The sequence below is a fragment of the Cryptomeria japonica genome, chromosome 3 (genome assembly GCF_030272615.1).
Source record: "Cryptomeria japonica chromosome 3, Sugi_1.0, whole genome shotgun sequence".
NCBI classification, from domain to species: Eukaryota; Viridiplantae; Streptophyta; class Pinopsida; order Cupressales; family Cupressaceae; genus Cryptomeria; species Cryptomeria japonica.
Window position 1 is genome coordinate 110106559 of NC_081407.1, and position 11727 is coordinate 110118285.

The window sequence follows — 11727 nt, forward strand, 5'->3', positions numbered from 1 at the left end:
AGCACGGATTTTTGTTAGAGACATTGTTAGATTACATGGAATTCCACGTAAGATTATTTCAGATTGGGATCCAGTGTTCACTTCGGCTTTTTGGACAGCCTTGCAGCATGATTTAGGGACTCAGCTAAACTATAGTACTGCTTACCATCCTGAGACTGATGGTCAGACAGAGCGAGTTAATCAGATTTTGGAGGACATGTTGAGGATGTATGTGATGGATTGACAGTTTGCTTGGGATGATTACTTGTATCTAGTCGAGTTTGCATATAACAATGGGTATCACAATTCCATCGACATGTCACCGTATCAGGCCTTGTATGGTAGACCTTGTCGCACACCCTTGAGTTGGGATAGATTGGATGATAGGATACTTCTTGGATCAGAAATGTTACAGGATATGGAAGTATAGGTTCAGGGTATCAGAGAACATTTGGAAAATGCACAAGATAGACAGAAGAAGTATGCAGATGCTCATAGGGTTGATAGGCAATTCATAGTTGGTGATAGGGTATTTTTAAGGGTCTGCCCTCGTAAGAGCCCAATTCGTTATGGAAAAGGTTCTAAGCTGGCACCTAGATTTGTAGGTCCATTTGAGATCCTGGAGAGGATAGGACCAGTTGCTTATCGACTCACCCTGCCGCCTAGCCTTGCACGTATTTGTTAGAGTATTCGGGTATTTACTTGATTAATTAAACATTATTTGTTTAATTATTTAAGTTCCCTATATCTCTTTTACACTTAAGCTAACTTTAGGTGGATATAATTAATTATTTTAATTAATTATTATGTGCAAACCTAGGTTTTCCCTTTTAGGGTTTCTTGACCTATTAAAGGTTGAGTTCTTTCTTTTCATTGTATGAAGAAGGATTATTATTGACAATACATTTTGGAGATTATTGAGCTCTCATCTTTTGGAGCATATTTTTCCTGTGTATTCTTTCCTTCTGTGATTTGCTTCATTGCTTCTCCTTGTAACAGGTTTTTCAGCTTGCAGAGATTATTTGGGCTTCTGTGGTGTTGTATTTTCTCAACTACTATAGTATTCATGATGTATTTCATGTTTTTGTTCTTAGAAAATATATTCCAGATTTGACACATGTATTGGATTGGACTTCTTTACAGGTCACGGACGGGCAACTAGCTTTGGAGCCAGTACGTATACTACAACATCGGACCTTGACCCTCAAGGGGCGCACCATAGAGCAGGCAAAGGTCCAATGGGACCCAGATGATGAAACTTCAGCCACATGGGAGGAATTGGGCAGACTTAGAGCTACTTACCCCTATTTGTTTATAGGCTTCCAAGAGTAAGCCTAGTTCTAGGGGGGAGGATGTAATACCCACCCTAGCAGCTTTTCTTGGCATGGACATTATTTGTTATATTTGTTGATATTGGACTCTATATTTCCTTATTAGAGTAGATGATGAGACATATTTAGTTATATTTGCACCTTTATGGTTCAGTATGTTATCTGATGCATTAGTGAGTTAGGGGTTTTATTTGGTTTTTGTACATGATTTCATTATGATAATCTTTTCATATGGCTGCTATATTATATGTTTATTATCTCGAGCTAACAATGCTAACCCAATCATGCTTGGAATAGATTACTATATGAGATATCTGTAGGATGAGGGGAGGTAGTCATAGTTACTCTACGGAGACCCACACGATGCCTCGCTCCCCCTCCTTGTTTGTCATTTGTATATGGATATATATTTATATCATTTTGGTGATACAGGATTACAGGTACTAGGCATCGACTCCACCTAGATACACAAGTTTGAGCGTGCCTCTAAATCCTTGAATGTTGTTGTTGCGGAGATAACACCAAGGTTCCCACAAGTAAACCTATTGGACATAGGTCTCCCATTTAGGAAAATCACCCTATCTTGAGGGTTGGACAATGTCATGTTTATGATGGGTATTGGGTTGAGTATTTTGATTGGTTCTGATTTATGTTGTTCGTAATGATTTTTATATAATGTTTGATTATTTCTTTGATAGGATACCTACACATTAAATGATTTAAGTGGCTTATGTTATGTTGCATTAAAAAGATGAAACAAAAGTAATATAGATGTATTATGTTATATTTATGAACATATATATTCGCATATATGGGTGCACACATATATGCCTACATATATATATGTGTGTGTGTGTGTGTGTGTGTGTGTGTAATATAAGATCTATTTTTATTAATTCTATATATATAAAAAAGGATAAAATAAAAAGATCGAGGTTTAAAATAATGTTATCTTAGTCAATGAGTTTTGAACCTATGACTTCTCTTGTATGAGTCTTGATAGTTACCATTGAGCTATATGTGCTATTTGAGATTTTTATTAGCTATCTAGTATTTAGTATACTTATTTCCATGGGGTATCTATTAAATTTTAAATAAACTATTATAGTTAGTGTTAATAAATAATACCAACCGTAGAGGTTGGAACGATTGCTTCCCGTAAAACAACCTCTCCAACTATACAAGTTGGTATTATTTATTGAAGCTTGTATTTTTGGAGGCGAGGGTTGGTATTTTTCGGGAAGATAAATCAAAAGGAATTTGAAGGTTTAGGGGTAGGAAGAGAGATTTGCACAGGAAGAGGTTGGATTTTGCTTGTTCTTTCTCAAAAGATTTTCTCCTCAGGACCCAAGGTAGGCCTCATTCCAGGAAGAATCCATGTGGCTTGCCTGTGCTATGCTTACATAATTTAAATAAATATTAGATGAAAATTTAAATTTAAAAATCCGAGTATTATTCTGGAAATAATTTCTTCTGCTTCTTTTCGTGTTTTTGTAACAGATATGCTTTGGTTGGGAAATTCAATTTGGAGAAAATGAGTGTCATGTTGGAGAGTAATGACTCTTGTATTTATTTTTAGTTTTATCTTTTTTATATATAAAAATTATTTATGATCTGTAGTGATTCAATTATAAAAATACATCTATGATTAAATGTCACATCTCAACCAACAAACTATTCTTCAAGTGTCAAGTATCAACCCAACAAACAAGATTTCCATTCTTATGATTGTCCCAGTTTTGATAGTTCTGATTTTGTTATTCATAACTTTCATTACAGATACTATTTTTCAAATCTATTTGGTGAAAACGTATAAATCTAGGCGTACTAAAACATATCCAAAATTTAGGAAAATCCAATAGTTCATTTGAAAGTTAAGTTCCCCGTACCGAGACTAATTGTCTGTCAATCAAAACTCAAAAAAATTCATTGTTTGTGTCATTAGGGCATCAAATATATTCTTCAAACTAAAACCAAATGATTCTAAAATAAATGGATATGAAAGATAACTCCAAATATTATAATAATCCTTAATATTTCATCTTTTAATGGTTTAAAATGAATTTATGAACATACTCTTTTACACAACTTTATCAAAGAGGGTTTTAAATAGTTTTAATAAAATTTATTTAAACTTTTATTATAATCTTTGGTTGAGGCTAAAATTAAATATAAATCATTATACTATTTTCTCAAATATATTTCAGTCTTCACTCAAACCATTTATCAAGATAAATATCTATTAAACAACAATGAAACATGGTTCAATTTTTATGGGTTTTTGAGTTGTTCTTTGGGTTGCTTTTCCTTCTTAGGGGTTTGGGTGCTTTCTATAGTAGGTACCTATATTTTAAAGACCTCTAATTCATGTATGCGAGGTGTTCATGATAAAAATAAAATAAAATGTTTTATATATGTCATGCATTTGCCACCTCCTTCTCATGCTTGATTGTGGCTTAGAGATAAGGGTCAGACTCATCCTTGTGGTTTGGAGGTCATTGGAGAGTACTTGAAATTATATGCTTATTGTGTGAGATGAATTATTTTTTTTTTATATTTTTTATGAATGTTTGAGTAGGTTAACTAGATACCCTAGGTGGGTGGCTCACTATAGGTTGCTAGAACCCAAAGTGGTTGCTAGGAGATCCTATGAGTGGGTTTAATTCAAGTGATAACATTTTTAAAAATGAACTTGGGTTGGGTTGGGCTATAACACACTAATACAAGATAAATGATCATTTTAGTCAATATAGGCCTGTTGGAGTACCGCGACCATTGTTACAGGCTGGGTGGATCCTTTTGAGAGGGGACGATGGTACATGGTAGGCAGGGTGGATCCCGACATTAAGGCTATATGATGACACCCACCTAGTAGGTGTTCTGAATCTCTCTCTCTCTTGTGATGTTATTTGATGTTGTTATGTGATATGTGGTTCTTATTTATTGTTTTGGGGAAACATGTCTCATGGCCTTAGTATTGCCCTAGTACTTGCGTGGACCTTGGTTTTATCTCCTAGCACGGGGGAGTGGACATTTGTGGTTCCACGTGGTTGGGTGGTAAATATTTTTCGAGGTGTGTTCGTGATCTCTTTTGATGATGCTTCTTAATCCTTGATTGAAGATGTTGAAGACCTTTCTTTTGAACTAGTACATTCAAATATTGTAAAGATTATTTGTAAGCCATGAATGACCTTATAATAAACATGTAATTTTATGAAAAGCATTGTAAAAGGGAGGGTACTTTATAGGAGCTATGATAAGGGATGATTACTTTGTATTTGAAACAATGTTTTTAAAAGTTATGTTACCCTTCCTAACCTATCCCTTTATGGTCTTATCGTGTTGTTATGAAAATTGAGTAGAAGACATTAATAGAAACTACAATTGCATTATCATATATGTTTTTATCAAATGAAAAGTATTAATTGCATGGATGTTGTAAATAATAATCAAGGGGAAAATGATGCAAATGATAGTTATTCATTCTATAGTGGGAATGGGATTATGGGAAATAGGATTGTTATGTACTTTTACTTTGGTCTCAAATGAAATGATAAAAGCTTTGTAGCGTATCAAATAGATAGTAAAGTTAATGTGTTGTGAAATATTATATCATGCTCAAAATTAAGAAGGTCATTGTATGTTTATTTTATGCACATTATGTTATGTGTTAAGCCGTTATATCTTTCTTGATGAACATTAAAGGGAACCTGTAAGGGCATTAAGTATGTTTACTTTCTAGAAGTGGTAGATGTATGTTAATAAAAAAAATAAAAAAATTGTAGCATATTTTGGAACTTTTGTTCTTGTCCTATCGGGTTCCCTGACGGGGCATGACATATGCCATTTCTTGAGATTGTTTCCTCTTTTGTGAAGTTCAATAGGGTCATGTATGAAGCCTGTCATGATATATCATCTGAACAAACACTTGTTTTTGTTCAAACTGAGGCCTTCCCTAGAATAACAACTATAGTACATATTGAGCCCGTTTATACTCAAACTACAATTGTTGTTACCGAGGAAAGCTTGTTAGAATTGCCACCATGGTTGAGCTCAATCAATCCTAGGAGAAAGAAGCAAGAAATCTCTTGATGTGTTTGACTTTCAGCAATTTAGAAAATCCAAGCCGAAGGCTGTCAAGAAAGACAAAATAGTTTCGTGAGTGATTGTGGATAGTAACAAGATGAATTATGTAGAGGTGGTAGAACCTCTTGCTAATAAGTACAAGGGGGAATACATCTATCTAACTATAGGTTCACAAGAGTGAAGCTAGGAAAATAGACACATGTTGGAATGATGCATGATGCTCAAGACTCTTTAGCCTCATTGGTCCAAAGTTATGATGAACTCTTAGAAAAGAAGGATAAACTCAAGGAGGAGAATGCATAACTCATTTCAGTGATCCAAAAGATAACTAAATCTCCAGAAAAGGTCGATCCGTTGACTTCTTCTACTTTCAAAGAATCCATCAAACAAGTTGAAAGTGCCACGCAAAAGACAAAGGCTATCGATTCTTGGGTAGATCAATCTGAAGATCAAAGTACTCAAGTGGTGAAGAAAGCTTTAAAGGTGCTGGTCAATGTGAGAGCAAAAAAGATGAAGCTAAAGCAAAATTTTGAGCTTTTAGGCAAATTATGGAATCTATTGAAAAGGATTTAAAAATTTGGTATTAGGTGAGTCAAGTTAACTTTGAAATCCTGTGCAACAATACTATGATATTAACTAGAAAAAGGTACATTGAATTTGAAGAACTTATGATCAATAAGTCATTGCTTGTCAATTACCTGATTAAAGATGTAGAAGATGCTCTAGAAATGGGTGCTAAAGTTGGGCAGGATATTGTTTCTAGTTTTGAGAAAATTCCCTGCAAGATGGTAAGTCAAAATGAAGAGTTGCTTCCTTAAAATGTGATACTCTCTACGTTGGTGTCAAGTCTTCATCAAGAGCTTGAATCTGAATAGTTTATAGTGGCTTCAATCAATAAATTTGTGAATTGCCAAGTCTTTGTTGGGAAGATACAATTTGTTCTTGAGGAACATAGAGTAGAAACAATAAGATATTTCAATGTCATCATCAAAATTGTTGCTATCGCAAGAAATACAAGTCCTGATCTTGATGAATTGTAAGAGTCAATTCATAAATTCCAAGCTTTCATGGCTAGAAATAGAGAGGGACATGACGTGTCTCCTAACATTTAAATCATGTTTTTTTTGTTATAGGATGTATTTTGCGTTTTTGACAAATCACATGTAAAATCAAGACTTGTGATTACAAGTAGTCACATTACTTGTATTCTTGTAACTTGTAATTACATTTAAACAAATTACAAGTTGAAAGACAGTATGACTGTAATTTGCAATAAGTCATAGTTAGTTGTAGAATAAGTCTTAGTTAGTTAGACCTCTCCCACTTTTTGCTCTTATCTCCTCTCCTATATATATTGGAGAGTGCTCTATGTCTATCTTTTTGGTAAGCAAGAAAACTCTACAGAAATTTACAACGATAAAAACTTTGTGTTTTATACTTGTAAATCTGACGCTCAAGCAATATAAGGAGAATATTTAAGTTTTCAGACTATGTTGATACTTTGTTCATATATTCATTGTATTCTTATGTTATAGTGATATCTTTTTCTACATATTCATGAGATTCAAGTAAGGTTGTTGGAAAGAGCTTTAATCCAATTTCTTGTAGACTTTGTGCCGCAAATATTGAGGGTTAAATTAGCATAGTTGAGTGTCATGATAGGAAGAAGCTACAAGAATTCATGCTTGTAATTGTTCTTGTTCAATAACAGTTTAGAAGTGCATTATATTGATAGAATTTGAGCTGTTGTATGTTGTACGTTGTTACTATAATAATCATTTTGGAAGGTTGATAGGACAATAGAACAGTGAAGACTTTGAGCTTTCATTTCTACATTCCCTTGTCTGAGAAGTGACATAAGAATTTGTGCTTTTATGAAAATTTTGCTTCCTATTGCATAAGAATTTTATAATTGTTGAAATTTCTTGAAAGTTTCCGAATTTGTTACTCTAAGTTGTAGTTTCTTTTCTGAAAAAATAGAAAATAATATCATCTTTCTGAAAAAGAGAAAAAGATGTTGTCCCACCCAAGTTAGATTAGTTTTTGTAGGTTATAGTTAATTTGTAATATTAGGAAAGGGGGATCATTCCCTTAGAATTAGGAGAGGTTTTAACTCACACACTGTGGCTAAAACCATAATTTTGCATGTCTTCCCAGGTGTACAAAATTTTCAACCAACAAAGTGGACACTCACTCTATTGGCTCCAATTGGTAAGCACACTGGACATCCAACATGGAGTGGTCTACCTAGTGGAACACTTGTATTTGCACCCACTATCCATGTTTCCTTGTTCCATTCTCTTATGACTGAGGGCATGTGGGTTTCAATAATACTTTCCCTAACAATCCATCTAGATTGTGAATCCCCTTGGGAGATCATACAAGGTGCCTTGAGCCTATCCATCAAGCCTAGGAACACAATATGCTACTTGCCATTCGACCTCCTAGCCCCACTCAAAGTTTCTCTACTTAAATGGAACCTTGTGCTGCTTGCAATCCTCATATGTAATTTCTCTCCTCCACACTAGGACAATTCATTGTTTTAAGTATTAAAAAAGTCTTTATCAACCATAATTAATTATGCATGTGCCCACACACACATACTAGTAATAAAAACAAGATTGATAATATATTCATTACTTATCATTTCAAACAATTATATTGAAGACATCATGAATGAGTCAACATGATAAATATTATGTATCCATACCCAACACTTTGTAATTAATAACAAACTCTACTGACCACTCTCACCAATTCAACAATTAAAATTCGATTCATTTCCTTTTCTATCAGTTGTTTGATGCTACTCGAAATTGTGTGAGGTGACAAATGATGATGACAAATTATTGCAAAACCACAAAGATCCAACCACAAACAATCCTAGTTCTACAATAAAAACATTCACCATACACAAGTAAAGAAACCTAAGAATATGCAAACTAACAACTTGAAACAATAATACCATTCACATGCCAAGCAGGGTTTGATCTCCATTGTCTCGTATCTCCATTGATTTTATTTGATATATTTTCTCTTAGATTTTGTATAAGCACAAGAGCTCAACAAAGAATGAATTGTGGTTGTGAAGTTGTTTGATCGTAAGAAGGTGAGTTGATTACGTAAAGTGTTAGATTGTTGATTATGGTTGATAATGATGAGAGTATCCTCTTATATAGAAGGCACCTTAGAAAATGAAGGGATAAGATTAAGAGGTGAAAAGATAAATGGTTGCTTGGATTAAAGGGTAGGTATAGAAAATGATAAATAAATAAAAGGGTTGTTAGGAAAAATAATAAAATAACGAAGAGTGTAGGTAGGGGAAAATTAAGAGATAAATGACGTGTCATAGAGTGGGAAAAGTTAATGAATTAATTAAATAAATAAAGATTTATTTAATATATAAAGGAAATGAGACCAATTAAATAAATAAAATATTTATTTAATTTAGGGAAAAGATAATTTAAATAAATAAAAATATTTATTTAAATAGGGAAAATCTATAAGAGGATAAATGAGAATTAAATAAATAAAAATCTATTTAATTAATAGAAAGCTTAGGATAAAATAATTAAATAAATAAAATATTTATTTAATTAGTCTAGGACAATTTTAGGTGTCTACAAAAATGATTTCTTGATATATTTTTAGATTCTATATTGATTATTCTTTTCCATTTTGAAATGGTTGCTTAATATTCTTTTCAAATGCTGATCACTTGATGCTTTGTCTAGTCAATTCTTCCTCCGTATATACTTCTGTGGTTTCATGAAGATAGACGTCCCTTGTGAAGTTGCTGCCTTCTCAAAAAGCATCTTGTCTTTTAGTGTTATCTCTTCATAACCAAACATTACCATTCGTAATCGCACCTGTTAATGCTTCCTCCCTCGATTGTTTAGTTAAATGGTTGTTTGTAATATTTGATTGTTGTCTAATCATTGTTGTTTCTATTAATCTTTTCTCTTGAAGCAATCATCATGTTGTCTAATCACCATTCACAAAACATAAGGATAAGATGATTTTCTAGGGCATCATTATCTCCTTCATGGCAGGGACATGGCAATACACCCTTCTAGAAATTGCTTGTTTTCAAGCAATGATGGTTAGATCATAGAGAGGGTTGTTACATAACCCCTTTTCTACTGTGCTTTTTGAATATTACTACAAGTTGTAAATTTGGTCTTAAGATATAGATGTTTTACTTTTAATTTGAATGTGAGATATAACTAGTTTGGGAGTTGAGTTTTTCCCTGTATTATGATGAGGATTAGGAGTATGGTGCATATCTCTGTAATGTATGAAGAGGTTTTCCCTTTGCTTTTCAGAGAGACCTTAGGAGTCCTATGAAGTGATTTCAAGTTAACATACTACTATGAGATCACTTTCTAGATTTTGAGGATATAAGAGTGCAGTAACTACTCAATTTTCTTCTCCACAAAGCTCCATTTGTTTATTGTCTCTTCTTCATTTGATTGGTTACTTTTAAGATCTCTTTTATCACATCTTGTTTTCTTGCTTAGATTTCCTTTTGCTTCTTTGTTGGACATTGCCTATATATTATGTGTTTGGCTTCTCTTTCCACATATGTGTCCAGGCCCCCATTTTTACCTACATTTGAAGCATAGACCATTGTTTCTTAGTTCTTCTTTCTTTTTAAGGTTTTCTTGATTACAAACATGCCCATGCTCCCATTTTCCTTTATTATAGAAACACATGCGGTTTTTCTTTTCAAAGTTCCTTTAGGTCACTCATGGGAGGAAATTCATTTTCATGCCAATTTTCCTTATAGGGGTATTTGATATGTGCACTTAATGTAAACTTCTTGTGTAGGGCTTGTCCTTTGAGGGTATGATTTTCAAATTTGTTGCCTTTTGGATTGCATCTCTAAGTGTTGTATGGTTGAGGGCACTTATCATACCCTTGATTGATTGCTATAAACCCTCTACAAATAGCTTTGTGTCTTCTTTGTGAAACCTCTAGTACCATAACCATTTTTTTTTTGGAGTTTAGTGACATACTCTTCTACAGTTCTGTGTTGCCTTAATTGTGTAAGTTCTTTAAAGTACTATTCGAGGTGTTTTTCATAAACCCTTGAATAATTTTTCAGGTGAACTCATCATAGGTTGTTATGTATTGGCAGCCTTGGGTAATGAGGCCATGATGCCACCAATCATGGGTTCTCCCCTCCAAGTGGAGTACAATAAATTTTATGGTGTTTTCTTCCATCATGGAGTTAAGTGAAAGGTAGGTGTACAAATTTTGGACCAGTGAATGTATCATAGACTTCTTGGATCTATCAAAGTTGGGAAGGGTCATTGTACTAATCCTTTCTTTAAGCCTTTGTTTGGTTACCCTCTTCTCCCATTCAGGGCAATTTGTGTTCTAACATTGCAATATTCACTAAAGAAGACATCCCTTTTAACTCCAGGTTTTGATCTTGAGTATGCTTTTGCAAGTTCTTCCACATTTTCAGTGGTTGAATTATTTGCTTCTTCCTCCATCATATGTTTTTCCCTTAGTACAAAAGGGGATCTTGTTGGTCTAGGAGTTGATACCCTTTTTGGATTGTTATTTTTAGACAGGTTGGATTGGGTATCCCTCCCAATATTCTGGCTGGATCTAGAATTATTGTCATTCATGTTTTCGATGGCTTGGAGGATAAGTCAGGTTGTTCTTTCATTTTTTTCCATGAGAGCTTGAGTGATCTCAATTTATTGCTCATTTGTTCGATCATGGTGTTGTTGGGTGTAGGGTTATTGGTGGATGCAAATTTCCTCCTTTCTCTTTCCAATGCCCTTTGAGCCCTTTGGCTAGGTTGCATCAACTACCTTTCATAGGATGGTGAGAGAAATGCTATGATACCAACTATAATGTCCCCTTTTGGGATTACCCTTGAATTTTCTCTAGAATCACAAATTCCATTCAAATAAGAAATGTAAGCTACTTATAACTTTACCTTTATAAATAGCTTTTTAACAGGATAAACCTTGCTTTAAGTCCTGCAACCATATTAAACAATCTTTGATATTACTCACAAATCTTAATTATTTCCATAGGGGTTAGTAATCACACATATAAATTACAATGGAGTTTGAATGAAGGAGCATGATAGGATCTACCTGAAGTAATCTTCACACTCAGCCCAAGAAAAAACACTCACCCTCTTGGCTCCAATTGGTAGGCACATTGGACATCCAACATGGAGTGGTCTACCTAGTGGAAAGCTTGTATTCACACATCCTATCCATGCTTCCTTAAACCATTCTCTTATGATTGAGGGCATGTGGGATTCAATAATACTTTCCCTAACAATCCATCCACGTTATGGGGC